Source organism: Arachis ipaensis, chromosome B10, assembly GCF_000816755.2.
Source record: "Arachis ipaensis cultivar K30076 chromosome B10, Araip1.1, whole genome shotgun sequence".
Taxonomy (NCBI): domain Eukaryota; kingdom Viridiplantae; phylum Streptophyta; class Magnoliopsida; order Fabales; family Fabaceae; genus Arachis; species Arachis ipaensis.
This window is the reverse complement of record NC_029794.2, coordinates 97,501,027-97,525,649: the sequence shown is the minus strand read 5'-3', so window position 1 is coordinate 97,525,649 and position 24,623 is coordinate 97,501,027. Positions and strand designations below refer to the sequence as shown.

Here is a 24,623-nt window from a genome sequence, read left to right as displayed (position 1 = left end):
AAAGGCTGAATTTTAAAGAATAAGTAGCATTATCCAAAATTAAAAGTCACCGAAACAACATTTGAAAAAATTTCACATCCATCGTGACAAAATTGCAACATCGATGAAATTGATTTCGTACCATATCAACCTACAAAAATATATTAGAAGAGTAAAAAATCCAAAAATATATGATTAATAGTTTATTGTTCGAAAATTTTTGGACTATATACCACATGGGACATGGCTATTATTTTAATACAAAAATACTATTTTGATGGTTTTCAATTAAAAGAGATCTTTCTTGAAAGTTGTATCCAAGTACCGCTAAAAATTTATGAATTATTTTAATATATATGAACGATTAATTTTACTTCTAATTTTTAAACAATTAATCAATTAAAAAAACAGCTTATGAATGACAAATATGGACTAAAGAACAACAAAATAAAACATCAATGTAAATTTGTATACAATGGGTTTTATTATTATTTTACTAAAAAATATTAAGCTACTCCCTTTTAATTCTCTTTGTTCACACATAAATTATGAATAATCTCTATAATATTTTATTTATATTCTGACCCAAATAATTAAGGATCACAGATTTAGTAAAGATTGAACTATTTTGAGAAAATCCATTAAACTTACATATTCAATTTAATAGAATTCTAGATCAATCAATCTGTCGGAGCGCAAGTTTTGTGACCCACGACCAACTCAACTTGTGCAATAAAAAAAGTCTTTTCACTCCATTATTTTAGATACTCATCTACAGGTTAGCAACCATTATAACGTGGGATAACTCTCCATATCTCAGGAGAATACTGATGCGGGTTAATTACAGGTTCAGAAATTTTCAAGTCTTAAAAACTCAATTACGTCGCAAGTATGGTCTAAACCGACAACCAACTCACAATCAAAGTTTAGAAGGTTGTCACAAAAATCAAATCAATAACTAGGAGTTGAATTTCGGGTCGTTCTTCCTTGGACTTGCAATTGAATGCACATTGTTGGTTATGGAATTTGGGAGTTTTGAATATGAATGCGAAAAGGTAAGGTAACTAGAATTAAAGAAAAACTAACAATAAAATTGCAATAAGTAAAAGCAGTAAGCAAGTAAACAACTATCTAGTAAGCATGCAATCGATATGGTAACAATTAAGAGGTAACTATACTTGGAAGTAATGGAATTAAACTAAAAGGACTAAGAGAATAGAGTAAATAAAAGAGATGGTAATCAAATACTTAAAAGGTCATGGCTAGGGTTGAGAAGTTAGGCTTCGTATCCTTGTTATCAACCACAAACATGACAATTATTAAGAGTTATTTTCACTATATCATCCCCTAATATCGAAGAAAAGTCAATTAGGCATAATTATTCTCAATCCACAAATCTTAATCAACTTACCAATCAAATTTGGCAAAAGATTAGTGTAGTGAAAATCAAATCAACTAACAACCCTAAATTACCAATCAATATTGGACATTGATAACTCAAGAATCCTTAATTACTCAACCCCAATCCAAGAATTGAAAAATCTACTCCATAATTAAATTAAACATTTCATCAAACACTTGGTGAGCAATAAGAGAAAACATCATGAAATCATAAAAATTAATCAAAATTAAATTTAATTACTACCGAATATCAACAATATCAATTCACTAAAACATATAAAATATAAAAACATCAATATATTAATAGAAATTCAAAATTAACAAAATCCACAAATTAACAAAATAAGAAGAAGTGACTTGCAAAAAGTTTCTAAATAGAATTAAAATGGAGAACAAACATTCAAATAACAAAACTAGATTTAACTAAGATTCAATTCAAGAACTAGAACAAAAATTGATTAAAAAATTCTAAAACCTAGAGAGAAGAAAGAGCTTCTCTCTCTAAAAACTATAAATCATAAAAACTCTTTACACACTCTCAATTGGTAACCCCCCTTGTCTTCCATTCCCTTGGCCTTTTTGCTTCTTTCTTCTCTTCAGAATATAGCTTAATTGGGCACTAAATGAGCCCTAAAATTGTGGTCATGTGCTTTCATTAATGAGGCATGCGCTGTATGTCATGCGTATGCACGCGTCGTGCATGCACACTAATTGAGAAAGATGCGTACGAATGGCAGCGGGATCTTCAAATCTTTAATTCTCCATTATTTCTTCACTTTTGCATGCTTTTGCTCCACTTCTAAGTGATTCTTTTCCTGTTAAACTTGAGATCACTCAACAAACACATTACGATATTAAATGGAATTAAAGTGAATGAAAGTTGACAGTTTTAAAAGCCTAAAAAGCATGCTTTTAACTCTTAAGCACAATTTAGGAAAAAATAATAATAACATGCATTCTTGGTGAATAAATGTAAGATAAGTTAATAAACTCCATATTTTTATCCAGAAATTATCATAAAATAGGGGTTTATCAAATACCTACCCATTATCACAAGAGGGGCAATTCTATAGTGATGACCAAGTCATTACTTTTCCTATAAATTCCTCATCAACCTCAGGGATTTCTCAATCCCAATTCACTTAAAATTGCCTAAGACTCTTGATAACTTAAGTATCATACTCCCTTGTAGGTATCTGCCACCATCATCCACTCGAAGACGTCGGACAGCTTCACTACTTTGGTGAACAAATCAGAACCTTTATTCAATGGACTATAGACCTCACATATAGACCCATATGACTTTGGTTTCAGGTATTCTTGCAGAACATTGGCGCTGTGTGGAGAACTGGAGATCAACCTTCAACCATGACAAACTCACATCCTGAAGACGAACGTACTGCATCTGACTCAAGATCATAAAGTGGAGTTCATCGTAATGATGATCGAGCATTCTCTATATCTCAGCAGTCTAAAAAAAGCAAAGATGAGCGACAAAGATGATGAATGAGCTCCTAAATTCACATACCAGAAAGACCAAGGATTGAAAATATAGCAAAGATCATAGGCTTTGTCCATGGTCACCAAGGACAACTTGACCAACTAGAAATCAAGTTGGAAAAATAAAGAGAGTCCATGCCACAGTTGTGGAGGGAATTACGCAATCGAAAGAATTGGAAGACAAGTTGAAGAAATTGGAAACTGATCTAAGAAATAGGGGAATTTGGGAAGAAAAAGACTTAACTCCTTCAGGTAGTGACCCTTTTTCGAGGAAATCATGCATGTAAAGTTTCCCACGAACTTTAAGAGCTCAGATATAGACTTTTACGACGATACAACCAAGATCCCCAACATCACCTCAGTAACTTTAAAAGCTTAATGTATTTAGCATATGTGTCTGATGTAACTCGATGCAAGGTGCTCTTGACCGTATTAACCAAGGCAACCATACAATGGTTCAAAATTTAACCCCAAGGTCAATATCATTTTTTGATGATTTATCCAAAATCCAACTTTTCATTCAAAAAGACAAGACCAAACACACTCCAAATTTTCTCAAGGTAAAACAAAAGCCAGGAGAATCCCTTAGAGCCTATATGGAAATGTTCAATAAAATTTGTTTGAAAATCCAGAGCCTACCAACAGAGATGGCCATCATGGGGTTGGTGAATGTACTCAATAATGGACCTTTTTTCATAATCAATTTTAAAGAGGCACCTAAACTCTCTCCATGAGGTACAAGAAAGGGTAGAAAAGTACATTAACATGGACAACACAATTAAGGAAAACTTATTAGAACAAGGAAGTTAGCCAGAGTGGTAGAAAAGAGGAACAAAGATATTAGTGAATTGAGGTTTGAGATGTGAAATAGATGAAATTTGAGTTGAAATAAGTAAATGAAGTAGGTTTGAATTTGGTTCAGTATAAGAACGTGAAGGGGTTGGTTTGTGGTAAAATTGTTGAGTGAAAATGTTTTGGCTTATGAACAATTGAAAGAATTGGTAAATGTGTGTTTTTTGTTAAAATAGATTTTTAGCCAACTTCGACGGGCTGTAACTCGGTCCGCAGAGTTGAAAAATTTTCAAAATTAGATTTTTATGAAAATTCATTTATCTATCTTTCCAACAGTTCAAGAATGGTTGAAAAATAAATTTTGTATAAAAAGATATGAAGGATTGAAAATTGGGTTCAAAAACTAATTTTTACACTTAAACAACTTTTTGGCAATTCTGCAACACTGGCGTGCAGAGGTGCCATGTGACGCGGACACTGGCCATTGTCCAGTGGTCCCGCGTACGCGAAAGGAGGCATGCGTACGCTGCAATGTCAAAATTGCCCACTTGCGTACGCGGACGTAGTACGTGACGCGAGGAAAAGCTCCTATCTTCAACACTTGCGTACGCGAACAAGGACTCGCGTACGCGACTCCCAAAATTTCAATCATACGTACGTAACCCATAGGCATGCATATGCACAACCTCCAAGTTTTGAAAAAGTGTATTTTTAAGTCTTTTAACCATTCTTTTAGCCTTTTAAACCTTTATAAACACCGATAAGAGTATAGAGCCGGTGTAATTAAGAATGGAAGAGTTAGAGGCCGAATCTAAAGAGTTAAGTTAGTGGAATTAAGGAAAATGAATAAGATGGAAAGTGACGCGTGATAAGGATGAATGTGATGAGGAGTAAAGATTGAGTATGATGAAAATGATGATGATAATGAGCGAATTGAGTGATGGATGTAAGTTATTGATAATTGGTGAATGATGGCGGATTGGGGAGGTTGAGAATTCCCTTCGAGTTATATGTTGTACAAGTGAGTGAAGTTTTAGACAAGATGATGATGGTGAGTGTGACGAGCACTATATCCCGGGATGAATAGGCGAGTTGAGGTAGAGGATTCCCTCTCTTGTGTTGTGACTATGATTAAAAAGACAATAAGAATTGTGTTGTGCGGACGGTGGTGTTATCCCACTCATGTAAAGGTAAGTTGAGATTGAGGATTCTCTTACTAGTTGTGATAAACAAGATGAGGTTGAGGATTCCCTCTCTTGTCGCGGTAGACGAGCTTGAGGTTGAGGATTCCCTCACTTGTCGCACAAGAGAGTTAAATAGAAGGTCGAGGATTCCCTTAGGTTTAATTCTGTAATGATTATTTCAGATAGTGGGCATGTTTGCTTGTGTTGAATTAAAATGAGTTTCGATTGGATCCCGCTCACTGATAGGCAAGATAAAGTTGAGGATTCTCTCTCTTATTGTAGTGGGCAAGTGAGGTTGATGATTTCCTCTCTTGCTACATCGGGGAATTGAATGGAGAAGGTTGAGGATTTCCTTCGATTCAATTCCTAGCTGCGGTGTGAATGAGTTAGGTTGAGGATTCCCTGTCATTACATCACAGTGTCTCTCTAAATGGGAGCTTGAGGATTCCCTCCTTGAAGGTTACGGTTCCCTTCGTATTGAGAGACGATATCCGGGTTAGCTACAGGGTGTGTTGGGTTGGCTGTATAATCGACAGATGAGCTCATTGGCCATAGGGCAGACATATATCATATTTGCATATGTTTGATTTGTTTTGCTTTGCCTAATTGTATTAGTTTGCCTAACTGAATATGTTATATGAATAAATGCTACTTGCCTTATTTACCTTACTTGTGTATTACTTGTTTGTATTGTTTCTGCTTATACAACTGAGAGGTCCCTTATGCTGATGTTGGTTGACGCTGAGGGATGTCTTTGTCAAAATGAAATGATGAAATGATTGATTAAAAATGATGAGTATTGAACAGGATGATTTGAGGTATTGATACAGAATAACTGAGTCAAATTAACTAAGGGTTGGTTCCGTTGGAATGTTGGAAGGTTGTGAGAATTATGGAGATAAATGATATAAAAGGTTTAGATTAGAATCCCTTAATTAGTTTCCTGATTAATTAAGGATTAGTGAGAACTTACCAATGGAAAATGACATGTCGACGTATGGAGTTTAAGATGCTTAGCGAGTTCTAATTATAGTGCATTGTATTTATTTGGCACTTTTACCGTACTGGAAACCCATGGGTCATGGATTCTCATTTTGTATATATTCTCTATTTTTTAGATGCAGGTCCTGGTGCTCAGTAGTGAGCTAGATTCGTCTGGTCGATGGTGAGGTCTATTTGATTCTGTTTTGTACTTTCAGAATCTGTCCTTTTTATTTTGAAAATATTTAATATGATGCATATAAATATTTATTTTAGAACTTGCCTATAAAGGTGATGATGTATCCTTGGGAGAGATAGGAAATTCTGTTGTCAACTGCTTTTACTCCTGTAACCCTAGCCGGCCTAAACTTTGCGGGTCGTGGCTAGTGGCTATTTACTTATGTTATATGTTTATATCCTATCCTTATCATATCCTTCCTTACTGCTTATCTTTACCTTCGTTTAAATGTGCGCTTTATCTTCTGTTTTATCGATACGTGAGAGTTTCTGTTTGTGATTTTATTTTACTCCTTTTCAGGCTTCTCATTTAATTTTTTCTTTCAACTTATAGGAAATTCTGTTGTCAACTGCTTTTACTCCTGTAACCCTAGCCGGCCTAAACTTTGCGGGTCGTGGCTAGTGGCTATTTACTTATGTTATATGTTTATATCCTATCCTTATCATATCCTTCCTTACTACTTATCTTTACCTTCGTTTAAATGTGTGCTTTATCTTCTGTTTTATCGATACGTGAGAGTTTCTGTTTGTGATTTTATTTTACTCCTTTTCAGGCTTCTCGTTTAATTTTTCCTTTCAACTTATATATATATATATATATATATATATATATATATATATATATGTATGTATGTATTATAATCCACCTTGAGAGTCGTACCACCTTATTATCATTAAGTTATGACTCGAGCATAAGGATTTGAATATTAGGGTGTTATATTATGGTATCAGAGCAGTTCGTCCTCGTGAGCCTGAGGGATGGACTGCTTATGCTTCAATGCATACTCTGATTATGAGTATACTTTTGAGAATTCGAAGCACTTAACTTGAGATATTGAGACTGATCATCTTAATATCGCTTGTTTGGTGTGGACATGACCCGAATGATGACTCGTGCACGTGGTCAAACCTGAATATGGAGAGAAAATGAAGAAGGTACATCGGGGGATAACCAAGCCATGCTCTTGGCTACTATGACTTCTCTTTGATAAACCCCAATTTTGTGGTTTATCTTGTATTGAATTTAGTGGATTTTATCAACTTTTTTCATATTTATTCACTAAAATAGCATAATTTTGTAAATTCTCCCTAAATTGTGCTTAAGAGTAAAAATATGCTTTTTAGGCCCTTAATTTGCCAAATTTAATTCACTTTAATCCCATTTGATTCCTTGATATGTTTATTAAGTGATTCCAGGTTTATAAAGCAAGGATTGGATTGAAGGAATGAAGAAAAAAATGCAAAGTGGAGAATTCATGAAGAAATGAAGTTTTAGAAATCTGCTATTCGTCACGCGTACGCGTGACAAGCAGCACGTGACCAACTTAATAAAGCACGCTAGGGGCAAATTCTGCAGCTGCTAAAGCCCAATCCAACTCAATTCTGAAGCTATTTGAGGCCAAAATCAAGAAGGATGAAGGGGACAGAAATTAGGATAGTTTAGTAACATTCTTTAGGTCATATTTTAGAGAGAATCTCTTTCTTCTCTCTAGAATTATGGTAGAATTAGGTTAGATTTCTCTTAGATTTAGGTTTTATTGCTTGTTTTGATTTAGTAACATTCTTTAATTGAGTTCTTATTATTGTTTTCTTGCATTTGGTAGTCATAGAATTTATTATTTCTTGCTATTTTACTATGCTTTCATTTTATGCCTTCCAAGTGTTTGATAGAATACTTGGTTGGATTTTAGTGTAGAATTTTGTGCTCTTGGCTTGGGTTGAGTGATTAGAGACTCTTGAGTTATCAAACTCTTTTGTTGATTGGTGATTGAAGATTTCTTGTTGGCTTGAATTCTACTAAAACTAATCTTTGATTAGGACTTTTGGATTAGAGTCAATTTTGCTCACTTGACTTTCCTTCAATTGTTAGAGGTTAATTAAGTGAGAGCAAAAGACAATTACCATCATAATTGAGGATGATAATGAGGATAGGAATTTCAATTCTCATTCCTTGCCAAGACTTTTCTTAGTTGTTAGTTTTAATTTCTTGTTATCAAACCCAAAACCCAAAAAATATACACCCATAACCAATAACATGCACACTTCCCTGCAATTTCTTGAGAGATGACCTGAGGTTTAAATACTCTCGGTTTTTATTGGGTTTGTACTTGTGATAAACAAATTAAACTTTGATTAAAGGTTGTCTATTGGTTTGGAACTATACTTGAAATGGAATTATTTTGTGAAAATTTTTAACCGACGATTTCCCTCTATCACTTTTATGAATCCGATGTGCGTAAATACTACGGCTACAAACCAAGTTATGGAATGAATGAACGGGAACGGTAACGGACTTGAGGGGAACTAAGCTAATGGAGGTCCGATAACTTTGGCATCCTTTTTGAAGGTCAATCCCCAATATCAAGGGTTCAAATGATGCGACGAAAACCAATAATTGGTTCCAGGCGATAGAAAATGGCAATGCAAGCGCAACATGTACCTGAGAGTCAGTTGGTGGAATTCGCTGCATATCAGTTAAGTGGAGAAGCGCAACACTGGTGGCAAGGAGCTTACCGACTGCTACAGCAAAGGAATAGAGATGAGGTGATTACCTGGTAGATGTTCAAAGGGGAGTTTTACAAGAAATACTTCTCAAACTCTGCAAGACAGGCTAAGGAATTAGAGCTACTACAATTAAACAAGGATCAATGTTGGTGGCTGCTTATACGAGCAAATTTGAAGAGTTGTGTCATTTCTCACAGGTTTGTTAGGGTGCTCCTGAAGAATATGAGGGGTGAAAGTGTATGAAGTACCAAGATGGTTTGAGGGATGATATCATGCGAGTTGTGGCGCCTCTTGAGGTTAAGAGTTTGCGGAGTTAGTTAACAATAGTCGAGTGGTGGAAGAGTGTTGCAAGAAAACTGATATAGCGAGGAGTGACCACAGGGAGTCCCATAGAAAGGATCTAGACAAAGAGTTTTGCGCTGAGAGGAATAGACTTCAAAAGGAGTGGGTGTCCACCTCAGCCTTCCCAAGGTTGGAACAATTACCGAAAAAATGACAACCCCACGGGAAATGGTAAAGAAAAGTGGGCAAAGGCTACTTCAGAAGATTTGGAGTGCCAAAGATGCGGGAGATACCATCCAGACTAGCCATGCCAAACTAAGATAGGACTGTGCTATCGTTGTGGGAGTGATAAGAGAGAATTATTGTCGATTTAGAATCAATCAAAATAAGAATCAATTCGTTAGTAGCATAGTCCAAACCAACAATGAATTCTCTTAATCAAATGTCAAATTCAAATTAAAATAACCGAGAGTAATTAAACCTCGGGTCGTTCTCCCTAGGATGCAATCGAAGTGTTGCACTTTCGGTTGTGAGGGAAAAGGGGTTTTGTAATCAAAGAACAAAAGATTAAAAGAACTAAGAAATGAAAGGACTAAAGAATGATCAAAATTGATAATTAATGCAATTAAAAAGGAAACAAGATAAAAACTTAGTGAAAATGCTAGGAATGCATAAAAAGAGCCTTGACTTGGGAATGAGGATCCAAGGAATCCTATCATCGCCATAACCACAACTATGGCAACTATGATGAGTCAATCTCGCTTAGTTAACCCTAACATCGAGGAGTAGGTCAAGCAAGCATAATTGACCTTAATCCATAAGTCCTAGTTAACTTACCAAACTAGTTAGTAAAAAGCTAGCGTCAATAAAAACAAGAGTCAACTAACTACCCAAGAATTGCCACTAAATGTCGAACATTATGACTCTAGTATCCTAGGAACTCAAATCCCAAGCCAAGGTGTGAAAATCTACTCAAAACTCATAATTGGCATTTTCACAAACAGCTTGTGGGCATAAAACCAAGACATAGGAAATTGCAAAGAAAAATAAAATCTATAACCAAAATATTCATAAGACCAACTATAAACATGCAATCAAGCATATATAAGGTATAAAACATTAAATTCATCAATCAAAACTTCAAGATACCAAAATTGCATATATAAACAAAGTAACTTGAACCATAAGAACATAAAAGCAAAAGTAGTAAAATTAAAGAGGAAATTGAGAGTACTTACAAAAGATGAGCAAAATCCAAAATCAAAACTTGCTATAAAATGCTACAATGAACCCTAATTAAAAATCCTAAGAGAGCTCTCCCTAATCTACACTACTCCTACTCCTACTATGTAAAACTATGGAAAATTATGTCTAAGTCCTAATTCTAGCTAATGCTACCAAATAAAACCTAATGCCTTCATATGTGTTGATATCCCCTTCATATAGCACTTCAATTTCAGCATTGAGCCTTCAAAAATTGGCCAAAGGCTCCCAAAATCGCGCATCACGCGTTTCATTAATGAAATCATGTGCAGGGTCCTGTGCGTATGCACACTTTGCTGAAAGTCCACCTGTACGTACGCACACCTACAAATTCCTTCTTGTGCGTATGCACGGGTACTTGTGCGCACGCACACTTGTCTGTGTGTGCTTTTCCTTGTTTTCTTCAAGTGTTCTCCCTTGTACATGCTTTCTTCCACTTTTGCCTAGCCAATCTTGCAAAAATGACCTGAAATCACTCACAAAATATATCACGGCATTGAATGGCATGAAAGTGGAATTAAAATCACCAATTTAGATATAAAAATGGATGTTTTCACATTTAGGTCCAATCTATGGATAAAACACAAATATATGCTATTTTAGTGAATAAGTGTGAGTTTATGTGATGAAATCTATTCAAATCAAGCTGAAATATATCGAAAAATATGGACTCATTAGTTTTCCCACACTTAAACAATAGCATTTCATCATACTAAACCAAACAAGGAGAATAATCAAAAGGGGTAATCAACTTATTGAATGCAACTATCTATATGCATGTAAGGTATACTATATATATATATATATATATATATATATAGTTTCCTATTGATTTGGTGAAAACAAACAATCAAATTCCAAGCAAGTATATAGACATATAGGGCCAAGCAAAGAAATAATTCAATGCAAACAAAATCTAAAGAATTGATTTATCTCATCAAAATGAAGCAACTTGCAAGAACGCATGATACGAGGTGTGGAAACATAGAATTGAGTAATTGAACCCTCACTAGGAGTGTATGCGCTCTAATCATTCGGTGTTTAAGGTCAATTCACTTTACAAGTCTCTTCTAATCATGTTTTCAAGGATTTTCTTTTCATCTAACAATCAACAACCATGTGATGCATGAATGCAATTATCATGAGGACTTATTAGGGTTTTAATGGGGTTAGGGTCAAGGTGGGATAGATATGGCTAAGTGGACTAAATTGATTGAATCCTTGATTAGTTTAAGTATCCAATTCAACCTTTATTAATCCAATAACAAAAATGTGCAACCTAACTTTCCTATTCTCACTTTTTTCACACATTCATATATGCTCTTTCATTTACATCACATATGCACACTACAAAAAAAAGAAGTTAAAATGGCATTTATATTATGGGAGTTTTGAAGAACCGCCATAATATTTGAATATTCTAACATTTTCCGTTGATGCCATAATTTACTTTTGGATTTGTGGCGGTTTTTGTAATTAGGGCGGTTTTGAACCCCCATTGTTGTACTGTACTTGAAAAAATTGCATTGAATGGCAATCCCCTGAAATTCGGCCAGATCTGAGATCTCACTCTTTCTCTCTTATACATCACCACCCCTCTTCACTCTTCAAAAACCCCCAAATCTCAGGGTTAGGGTTACAAAGCCAATTACAACCACAGATCCATCAATCAATCCATCAACAATGGCGGTCTCGGACGGCGTCGTGAAGAAGATCATCCTATCATACACCTACGTCGCGATATGGATCTTCCTGAGCTTCACGGTCATCATGTACAACAAGTACATCTTAGATCACAAGATGTACAACTGGCCCTACCCAATATCACTCACCATGATCCACATGGCCTTCTGTTCTTCCCTCGCTTACATCTTCATTTATGTTCTCAAGCTCGTTGAGCCTATTTCAATGTCCCGCGATCTCTACCTCCGCTCCGTCGTCCCCATCAGCTGTGACACTGTGACGCTGTGATTAGGGCAGTTTTGAACTGCTGTGACGCTGTTCTCCTGTATGGCCTCTGTGACAATCTCCGTTCCTCTTGCGTTCTCCGACGACCTTCTCCGGTGACATCTCCTCCAGCGACATCTCCTCTGGCATCGATCTGCATCTGCATCGACGACATCTCCTACAGCGGCGATTTCCTCCGGTGACGTCTCCTCTAGCTTCCTCTCCTTGTCATCCTCTGTGTCTTCTCTGCCAAAATCGTCAATGCCTTCCTCTACGACGATCTAGGTCAGCTTTCTTTCCTTCCTTTCCTTCCTTTCCTCTCCTTTCCTTCCTTTTTGATGAGTCTCTCCTTTCCTTCCTTACCATTCAGATCCCCCACTAGGGATTGCGTTCTGCAGGAGAGGAATTCCTTTGTCAACTTCCAAGCCAAAACCGGTGTAGAGGTTCATTCCTCCTCTTACTGTATCGCAATACATAATTTGGACGTTTTGTTCAATTTTAACTTTTAGGGTTCGGAAGAAACTTTTGAAAGTGACGAGCAGCAATTTGATTGAGAAAATAGTTAAAGCAAAATAATGCTCCTAAACTGTAGATGGTTATTGAATATCAAATGCTTTGAAGTGGTAAACATTTTGTTTCACTGGTTGATGAATTAGCAAATCACCATTTCTTTTTTGTGCTTGTCATTGTGGGGAAGAAAAGTATTTTTGAATGGTTATTGGGTTGATCAGTTTATCACATTGGCAAGAATAAGATTGTTTTTTGATGTTGCAGAATACAGAACTGTGTCTGGTGTTGCTGGACCGTTGGTTATTCTTGATAAAGTTAAGGTAATGCCTAGTTTTGATGCTATGCTTATTGCATATTCTAGAATTTTGAACTTTTCTTCTGATTGCTCATTTTTGTAAAGAGAATCTGTTGTCCTTTGTATTCCTCCTCTACTGTCTAATTTTCTCTTTAATCCCAAAACAAAAAAATCATTGAGAAGCCTTGTTATAATATTTCCTTTGGCTGTTATCTTCGTTGAGGATTTTTTTCATCTAACTTCAATTTCTTATCTATGGTTAAAAATTGATGCTAATGCAACACATTTGATTTGGTGATATGGTTAAAAGTTGATTTTGTTGTTTGCATATTGGAGAAAATTCTTAATCTAGGAGAAATTCAATGAATCTGTAATTGATATACTGTTTTAGGTGGCACTGGTGTTGCTGCTGCCATTGAGCAATGAAGTAAGAGTTAATGGTTATGGTGGTTCTGAGCAATGTGAATATAGTCCAGAACTAGCTCAAATACCACCAGTTTTAGTCTTATTAATTATATATATTCATCAGTTCAAATCTTTATAGTTTTGCTTAATTAGTATTGGTAATTTAATTTGACTTTCACTGAATGAGTGTGATGAGTGGAAGCAGATCATAAAACTTTGGTTCAACTTCATATAAATCTTTCTATTATGACACTCTATTTAGTCCTTTATAGAGAAACCAAATGGGACCCCAAGCCATAAGTTTGTTTGCACCAAATAGGACTACATGCTTTTATCATTTGTTCTACAACAATTAGCGATACAACATTTCTTACAAATTTCAAAGCTAGTAAATAGTATAATTAGATATGATAAATTCTAGCTCTAGGCAAATGTGGTTGATTAGTACTAAATGCACAAAAAATACTAAAACTTCTGAAAAATCCTTAATTATTAGCTGCAACTAACATGAAAGATGCATTTTTATGTTATAATAAAAAGTATTTTTCAATCATAAAAGTTTACTTCCACTTCATTCTTACTCTCTGTCATACCTTCGTCGGTTTAGTATACAGTCTGGTAGTTAACTTGTTGATTTGTAGGTTAAGGACTTAAGCTCTCATCTAAATGCTCTAACCGAGTCAGAAACAGAGGGTGTCCAAGGAGCTGCTGCGGTTTTTAATCAGAAACAGAGTATTTTGGTATACGCTTCGATGTGGGATCTATTTCTTTATATTTGAGTTAGATAAGTGAATAATAACCACTATAAAAAATACCTTAAAAGAAATTGAAATAAGTCATTCCATAAATAAAAATTTTCAATTTTAAATTTCTTGTAAGAATTGGGATCGTAAGATTCATTTTCATGACATGCATACCTTGAAGGTTGAGTTTTCCTTTCATATATCTCGTACCGGTATGTATACAGCCAAAATAATTCTGAGCACTCATCAGCAACTCTATTCAAAAGTCAAACTCATGATCACCTTTAAGCATGCCCTTCCTAGTTATAGTTCTATTGTTCCACCATCTAAGCCATTTACCATGCTTCTTTTGCCTCCTGATTCCGTGCAGTAAGTTCTATTGTTCTTGTTGGGACTTTTCTTTTTTAAATATTATTATTTACCCATACTTAAATTTTATTATTAAGAATTTGATTAATTAAATTTTATAAGATGATTAAGTTTCTATTTCTCTTGAGAAGGAGTCTTTTTATCCAAGTTGAGAAAATATAGTTGTTTTTGGGATAGGTAGAAATGGGATGAATTTGTTTAGTACTTAACCAACTTGATATTAATTAAAGTGAAAAGGAAAATACCTACATCTGCTGGCTGCTGCAACATGGAATATTGACAATACTCCATTTGTTGGGCTTGCTAGTGTTGAAGATATGCAAGTTATATTGGGGGTTTATGAGACCTCTTAACTATCAAATATCCGTGAGACTGAGACTTAGATCATCTTCATTGTATGCCTCTTAGTATCTATACATTTTTTTCAATGGTACATTTAAGATATTATTTGGTTGGATTTAAAAGGACACCTCTATCTATATATTGTTTTCAATAATAGTACACTTTAAGATATTACTATTATGCTCTTCTGCATCTTTTTCTAATAACAATTATCTATTCAACAAAATAATAGCCTTAGAGAATTGTGGAATATAGCTCAATCTATTAGCTTGTTCCCCCTAACAAACCCGATCTCACTTTATTCTTTTTTTGTTGTGCAGCTCCTGGTAGAACACCGCTAAGTTGGCGAACTAGAATCCAAATTGCGATTGACGTAGCTAATGCATTGGTACATATGATTGATTAGTTTAATATCAAGCTTTAATATCTTCTTGTTTGGTATTTTTATTGTTGAATCACACTTTTCCTTTGCATTGTCACATGCAGGAGTACCTTCATTTATATTGTGATCCTCCTTTGTGCCATAGAGACATTAAGTCTAGCAACATTTTTCTGGATGAAAATTTTGTTGCTAAGGTGGGATAACTATTCATCCTCTTTTTTCAGAACTGAATAGTTCAAAAACTGCACAAATTTTATGATGCAGTAATATTTAGATAGTCATAGACACCTTTTAAGTGTTAATTGATTCGGTTTTTTTCCTGTGTCACATCGTTTCACAGATAGCCGATTTTGGCCTTGCACAGGCATCAAAAAATGGTTCGATATGCTGTGAACCTCTAAATTAAATCAGACCTAAAATATATATCAATATATGCCTTTTTCTTGCATTTCTTGTGCTCATAATAATTATATTTTTGTTGTAGGGATTGGATCAGGAGAGTGAGATTCCATCACCAAAAGAGTTAGGAAGTAGGTCTTCTGGAACAATCAACAAGGAAGCATGACCTTGCTTGATATGTTCAGACGTATATTAAGGATTATATGTTAAAGACGTATTATTGAAAAATGTTACTTTGATACTTTATTTTTGGATTATGACATTTCTATTATGACTTGGATTATGACTTTTGAATCATGTATGAATTAAAAATCATCTTATGATGTTTGATTTATGGCTATGTCTTTTGGTTATTACGAGATTTTTAAGTGAGTTTCGAAAATATCACTTTAAATTGGTTGTTTCAATCTTATTTTAAAAAGCATAAAATTGTCATCATAATTAGGTACAAATGGCGGTTAAAAACTCCCATTTTAAATGAAAATGATGCTATTATACGCTGGTAGAAATGGCGGTTAAAAACTGCCATTTTAAATGAAAATGATGCAATTATATTTTGATAAAAACGGCGGTTAGAAACTGCCATTTTAAACACAAAAGATGCCATTATAACCTGGTAAAAATGACGGTTATAATGGTAAAAACGGCGGTTAGAAACCGCCATTTTAAACAGAAACGATGCCACAACATCCTGGTAAAAACGGCGGTTATAGCCACCATTTTAAACATATCAAAAACCGCCATTTTAACCCTCAAAAAACCGCCGTATTATCCACAGGTTATTACGGCGGTTTTTTGAAAACCGCCGTAATAACCAGAATGGCGCCCAGAATAACGGCGTTTCTTGGAAGCGCCAGTTTTGGTCATAATGGCGGTTCTAACCGCCGTAATTTCCCAAAATAACCGCCGTTTTAACCCTTTTTTTGTAGTGAAAGGAATGAGAGATAATTAAAGGAATCTCTGCCAGAGGAGAGTAGAGAACAAAAATTAAAGGAATATATTGATTAAAGGAATGTCTACCACAGGAGAACAGATAAGACTTTGTTTGAGCCTTAGTGCCAAATGTATAGTGGGGACGCCCACATACTGAGAACTATTTTCCAGATGTAAGCACATTGAAAGTCACACTGTATGCGACCTAGCCGTAAGACTTATCAGCACACTGGATGCATTTGAAAAGCCATATCTGGGACTCATACCCGGGTAATGTTGGGAGAGGGTAGGTAGCCGACACATGAGTTCATGACCTGCATTAGGAATAGACATGCATCATGTTGTTTGCATATTTGTATTAGATTGTGTTTTCTTGTATTATTTCTTTGTGATTGTGCTGTTTGTCTTATTGCGACTTGCCTGTATATTGAACTGAATCTCTTGCTTGTACTTGTAACACCCTAACTACCAAAGCTCGCACTTCCGGCTGCGCGACTCTGATAGTTCGGACATTACGACGACACTTATATTTATTAATACTAAAATATGAGCCTGTTTAAAACTTTAAACCGCAATACCGCTCCCAAAGATACTTTCGTTCGATAACGTACATTCATAAATACCATACAACTTACAAAACTCACAAAGAGTACATCCATATATACATACATATATATATATATACAAATATATTTACAAGCATTAACCAATACAATCTCTATCCCTCTCACAGAATATATCAAGATAAAGGCGAGGGTACAATAAATAATCTACATCAATACAGAACATATCAATAACTAAATAAACTCTTCGTGACTTCTGCGCTCATATCCTGAAAGGGAAAAAATGTAGGGGGGTGAGAACATCATCCTCGAAAGGGTTCTTAGTAGAGGGTTTTGGGAATTACTGTAATAGGATACGTGAAGATAACCGCATCAGTGATTAATAACCGTCTTTTGCCTCTTTTCAAAAACAACAGTTTCCAATAAAAGTAAAGTCGGGAATCCGAAGTAGGAATGTTATTATTATCATTAAACTATCTCTGAGGTTCATGGATCTGGAAATTATGTTTACTGTTCATGTTCTTATTTACTATTCATGTTCTTATTATCTGTATATGTCAAAAATAACCACTCTTTAAATTTGGAAGTACAGGCTGTTTAATCTTATCACTTAAAGGAAAGGTAGCTGTAAGACCCTTGTTGATGGGCAGTAAGGCTAATTTGACGATGTTCTTGAAAGTGATAAGATTCAAACGTAAGAACTTCTGGTGGCTATGGATTTAGAGATTTCAAAAAAAAAAAAAAAGAAAAAGAGTTAAAAACCCTAGATTCAAAAATTTGAGTGATAGTTTAGTGATAATATATATGTTCTTTCTGAACCAAAGGAGGGCATCGATATCAGATTTTATGAAAATATGTCTAAACTCTTCCACTCTCTTTCCAGACGTCTTTCCTTTTCTTCTCCATCTTCCTCCTCTACCTCTCCAACCCATTCTTCCTCCAATCCCCTTACTGAGAAAGTTGCTCGTCCTGAGGAACTCTCTCCCAAACATAACATCTTTGAAGAAGAAGTCTACTTCGAAGATATCAATCAAGCCATTGACAATTGGGAAATACCCAAAATCCCCCAAGATGAATTATACGTCCCTGACGACAACAAAAGGAAATCAGACTATATCATCAAAACCGCTGAAAACAACATTCCTCTGGGACTAGAGTCCGGTGAGAAATTCCATCTTTTAACCAAACAATCTGTCAGAGAACATGTCCGTCACTACAGATATCTTCACATAGGGTGTGTCTAAGTTGCTGTCAAACCTCTCATCTGAGAAGGTTTGAATGCTTCCATTCTCATGTGTCTTAGAGATATTAGACACAATGACTTCCAAGATTCCCTTATCGGAACAGTTGAAACAAGTCTAGGACACGGTCCAGTTTACTTCAACTATTTTCCAAATAAAATGGTCAGCTTGTTAGACATTAACATTCTTGACTCTCTTTTCCTAAACATCCGAATTCATGGTCTTAACATGAAGAAAGGATCCATTCCAGCTGCTTTAATCTATAGGATTCAATACAAGGTCATGAACACTTGTAATTCTAGAGTCCTTCTTAAATCCCAAGATCGTGAAACTACTTTGTTTGTCATTGACATGACAAAGGCCAATGTTATGATCCCAAGGCTCATAAGGTGGGATGAAATTGATCTTCCCCAGTCATGGTCTATTGACAGAGCTATCCCAACACAACCTAGACAAGCACCTCTCTTACGAGAAATAAAACAAGATGAATCAGGGAAAGTAGAGATTTTCTTTGACAGACGAAACTCTTTTTCCTCCAGGTCTAAAGTAGGAACATCCAATGATTTTGCTTCAGCAAAAAGGTCTTTTTCTGTGACTTCTCAATCTCAGTTTTCAAAAATCTCAAAACCCGTACATTCTGAAATTAATATTTTGGGATTACAAAATAATTTGAACATTTCTCAAGCAGTTTATCAAACCGAGGGTAGGCACTCGGATGATGATATTGAAATTGAAATACAATCTTCCATTCAATCTCCAACATATTCTTCTATGAATGATGGTACCCATGAGTAGCACAGAATTTGTTATAAATAGAGAAGCTTTACGTAAAAACCTTTACTCTAAGGAGTATGACCTCCACAGAAAATGGTATTTATGTACTTATACAGCTGCTCAAATCTCATCATTCAAAGAAAAGTACTATAATTTTCTAAATGAGGTTAAAAAGCATATTCCTTTCTTTGAATGGTTTCATGCTTATTCCATCAAAAATGATATTGATTATCCTTTCAAAACCAAACAAACTTCGCTTTTAGCAAATGTTATTTCAACTTGGAAAGTCAAAGACGGGAACTTAGTCAGATCTGAGTTTCCTCCAAAAGGAGCTTTTATTATTTCAAATACGGAAGGACATAACCCTGTTATGGCCCCTCCCTTTAAATCAAAGAATGTAGATGAAGCTGTCGCCCCAAAAGATATTAAAAATCTCATTGAGCAATCAAATTATACCAATAGATTTTTACAATGCTTGGGTGGCAACCTTTCATCTTCAGGATCTACTTTCTCTTTGAAAAATGTTTTTGAAGCATCTACTTCTAAAAGTATTGAGAAACCACTTTTTAAACCTTTCAAAATGAGTAGCAGGGCAAAGCAAAGTCTTAAAACCTCCATTTTAAAAAAACAAATTGGTGATTCAGAAGTCATTCAAAAAATTGACCAACTTTTAAACCGTTTCACCACTATCCCTGAAACTCCTATAAACTCTGGTGAGTCTACATCTCGTATTCAAACCCGTTCATCCAAAGCCATTAATGCTCTTGGTCATGATTCTAGTGAATCTTCCTCTGATCAGAGTGATGATTCGGGAAAATCATCCCTTAAAGTCAGCCCAATTATGACCAACTCTATAACCAAGTGGAAGGATCTAACCAAATCTTCTGCATACGGATATAATCGTGTCTCCGCTCCAGATCTAGCTCTCGAAGAAAGAGAACTATGTTTTGTCAGCTTCAATGCCAATAATGTCTATGAATGGAACATAGACGGCAAAACCGAATATAACATCATGAGTATGCTTCAGCATATGACTATGGTAGGAACAACTTACCAAGCTGCTCATGAAACCTCTGAAGAAGCAATAGCCAATGTTATTATTTCTGGGTTTAGTGGTCAACTCAAAGGATGGTGGGATAACTACCTTTCTGATAACCAAAAACACTCAATCTTTTCTACTATAAAAGTCAATGATCAAAATGAACCCATCATTGGTGACGACGGGGAACCTATCCCTGATGCTGTCAATACCTTAATCTTTACTATAGCCAGCCACTTCATTGGTGACCCATCCCTTTGGAAAGATCGTTCTGCTGAATTACTTTCTAATCTAAGGTGCAAAACTTTGTCTAACTTTCGGTGGTATAAAGACACCTTTCTCACTAGGGTCTATACTAGGGAAGACAGTCAACAACCTTTCTGGAAAGAAACATTCCTTGTAGGACTTCCCAAATCCCTGGGAGATAAAGTAAGGGACAAAATCCGCAGCTTAACTCCAGACGGGATAATACCCTATGACGAGTTAAGTTATGGACAACTTATTTCTTTTATCCAAAAAGTTGCTCTAAAGATTTGTCAAGATGACAAAATCCAACGGCAACTTGCTCGAGAAAAAATAGAAAATCATATCGATTTGGAAACTTTCTGTGAACAATTCGGTCTTCCTGTTTGCCATCCAAGGAAATCTAAGAGACCATCCAACAAAAAGGTTTTTAAACCCAATCCTAAAAAAACTTTTAGGAGATCTAGAAAAGGTTTTCAAAACTCTAAAAATGAAAAAAGTTTTCAAAAGAATTTTCAAAAGTATCCACAGAAAAATCCCATTATTTGCTATACATGAAAAAAACCAGGACATGTTAGCAAATATTGTAGGTTAAAAAGAAAGATTAATAATCTGAACCTTGATCCTCAGATTGAGGATCAGATTAACAATCTTTTAATTGAAAGTTCAGATGATGACTCTGGACGAGAATCTTCGGATGATATCAATAATATCCAAGTAGATGATTGGTACGCGGAATCGTGATTACACTTTAATTATGTAAAGTTCATTGCTCTTTCTTTCCCTGGAAATGGCGCCAAAAACATGATGCCAAAACCATGGTTCACAACTCCGTGTAACTGACCAGCAAGTGCACTGGGTCGTCCAAGTAATACCTTACGTGAGTAAGGGTCGAATCCCACGGAGATTGTCGGTATGAAGCAAGCTATGGTCACCTTGTAAATCTCAGTCAGGCGGATATCAAACAGTAATGGGTTTTCGAAAATAAATAATAGAATAGGGATAGAGGTACTTATGTAAATCATTGGTAGGAATTTCAGATAAGCGAATGGAGATGCTTTTCGTTCCTCTGAACCTCCAATCCTACTCGGAATACCACAGACAAGGTTTAGACCTTCCGAATTCTCTTGAATGCCACCATCATTCTAGCTTACGCCACGAAGATTTTGGTTAGGAGATCTAAGAGATACTCATTCAGTCTAAGGTAGAACGGAAGTGGTTGTCAGGCACGCGTTCATAGGGAATGATGATGATTGTCACGTTCATCACATTCAGGTTGAAGTGCAAATGAATATCTTAGAAGCGAAATAAGAAGAATTGAATAGAAAACAGTAGTACTTTGCATTAATTTTTGAGGAACAGCAGAGCTCCACACCTTAATCTATGGAGTGTAGAAACTGTACCGTTAAAAATACATAAGTGAAAGGTCCAGGCATGGCTGAATGGCCAGCCCCTCTGATCTAAGAACCAGGCGTCCAAAGATGTCAAATACAATAGTGAAATGTCCTATTTATAATAAACTAGCTACTAGGATTTACAAGAGTAAGTAATTGATGCATAAATCCACTTCCGGGGCCCACTTGGTGTGTGCTTGGGCTGAGCTTTGAGTGTTGCACGTGTAGAGGTCCTTCTTGGAGTTGAACGCCAGCTTTTGTGCCAGTTTGGGCGTTCAACTCTGGTTTTGGATCCTTTTCTGGCGCTGGACGCCAGAATTGGGCAGAGACCTAGCGTTGAACACCAGTTTACGTCGTCTATTCTTGGCCAAAGTATGGACTATTATACATTTCTGGAAAGCCCTGGATGTCTACTTTCCAAGGCAATTAGAAGCGCGCCATTTCAAGTTCTGTAGCTCCAAAAAATCCATTTTAAATGCAGGGAGGTCAAAATCCAACAGCATCAGCAGTCCTTCTTCAACCTCTGAATCTAATTTTTGCTCAAGTCCCTCAATTTCAGCCAGAAAATACCTGAAATCACAGAAAAACACACAAAATCATAGTAAAGTCCAGAAATGTGAATTTAACATAAAAACTAATGAAAACATCCCTAAAAGTAACTAGATCCTACTAAAAACATACTAAAAATAATGCCAAAAAGCGTATAAATTATCCGCTCATTACAACACCAAACTTAAATTGTTGCTTGTCCCCAAGCAACTAAAAATCAAATAGGATAAAAATAAGAGAATATACTATAAATTCCAAACTATCAATGAAACATAGCTCCAATCAAATGAGCGGGACTTATAACTTTTTGCCTCTTGAATAGTTTTGGCATCTCACTTTATTCATTGAGGTTCAGAATGATTGGCATCTATAGGAAATCAGAGTTCAGATAGTGTTATTAATTCTCCTAGTTTAGTATGATGATTCTTAAACACAGCTATTTTATGAGTCTTGGCCGTGGCCCTAAGCACTTTGTTTTCCAGTATTACCACCGGATACATAAATGCCACAGACACTTAATTGGGTGAACCTTTTCAGATTGTGACTTAGCTTTGCTAAAGTCCCCAATTAGAGGTGTCCAGGGTTCTTAAGCACACTCTTTTTTTTGCTTTGGACCTTGACTTTAACCGCTCAGTCTCAAGTTTTCACTTTACACCTACACGCCACAAGCACATGGTTAGGGACAGCTTGGTTTAGCCGCTTAGACCAGGATTTTATTCCTTTAGGCCCTCCTATCCACTGATGCTCAAAGCCTTGGGATCCTTTTTATTTGCCCTTGCCTTTTGGTTTTAAGGGTTATTGGCTTTTTCTGCTTGCTTTGTCTCTTTCTTTCTATTTTTTTTCGCCTATTTTTTTTTCTACAAGCTTTGTTCTTTGCTGCTTTTTCTTGCTTCAAGAATTATTTTTATGATTTTTCAGATTATCAAATAACATGTCTCCTTGTCATCATTCTTTCAAGAGCCAACATATTTAACATTCTTAAACAACAACTTCAAAAGACATATGCACTGTTCAAGCATTCATTCAGAAAACAAGAAGCATTGTCACCACATCAATATAATTAAGCTAAGTTCAAGGATAAATTCGAAACTCATGTACTTCTTGTTCTTTTGAATTAAAACATTTTTCATTTAAGAGAGGTGATGGATTCATAGGACATTCATAACTTCAAGACATAGTTACTAACTACTAATGATCATGTAATGAAGACACAAACATAGATAAGCACATAACATAGAAAATGAAAAACAGAAGGAATAAGAACAAGGAATGAATCCACCTTAGTGATGGTGGCGTTTCCTTCTTGAGGAACCAATGATGTCCTTGAGCTCTTCTATGTCTCTTCCTTGTCTTTGTTGCTCCTCCCTTATTGCTTTTAGATCTTCTCTGATTTCATGGAGCATGATGGAGTGCTCTTGATGTTCCACCCTTAGTTTCTTCCAATAATTGTGTGGAAGAAAATGTATCCCCTGAGGTATCTCAGGGATCTCTTGATTTGCAGTCAAATGTTCTACCACTGAGCTATAGATTGATGGAAGCTTTTGTCTTCCCTTTCCTCTTTCTAGAGGTTTTTCTGGCCTTAGGTGCCATCAATGGTTATGAAAAAAAAAAAACAAAAAAGCTATGCTTTTACCACACCAAACTTAGAATGTTGCTCGTCCTCGAGCAAAAGAAGAAAGAATAGAAGAAGAAGAAGAAGATATGGAGGAGATGGATGGATGTGTGTATTCGGCCATATGGGTGGGATTGGGTGGGAGAAAGATGTTGAATTTTGAAGGTAGTGGGTGTATGGATGTGAGTGGTAAATGAAAGACAGAAGGGATGATCAAGAATGGAAAGAGAGATGATGAGGTAGGTGGGGATCCTGTGGGGTCCACAGATCCTGAGATGATCCTGTGGGGTTCACAGATCCTAAGGTGTCAAGGCATTTACATCCCTGCACCATTAGGCATGTAAAATGCCCTTGCACACAACTCTGGGCGTTCAGCGCTAGGTTGGTGCCCATTTTGGGCGTTCAACGCCCAATTACTAGCCATTTCTGGCGTTGAACGCCAGAACCATGCCTGTTCTAGCGTTCAGCGCCCAGAAGCTGCCCATTTTGGGCGTTCAGTGCCAGAATCATGCTCTGTTCTGGCGCTAAACGCCAGACAGATGCTCCTCCAGGGTGTGATTTTTCTTCTGCTATTTTTGATTCCGTTTTCAATTTTTTTTGTTTATTTTGTGACTCCACATGATCATGAACCTAATAAAACATGAAATACAAGAATAATAGAATTAGATAAATAAACATTGGGTTGCCTCCCAACAAGCGCTTCTTTAATGTCAATAGCTTGACAGTGGGCTCTCATGGAGCCTCACAGATGTGCAGAGC

General features: G+C 35.9%; 1 long non-coding RNA gene across 1 annotated transcript; it reads left to right on the top strand.

Moving 5' to 3' along the window:
- Window positions 14,775-15,500, top strand: LOC110268282. Its single transcript, XR_002356454.1, has 3 exons — window positions 14,775-14,788; window positions 15,056-15,123; window positions 15,222-15,500. It is a non-coding gene; the product is annotated as an uncharacterized LOC110268282 (long non-coding RNA).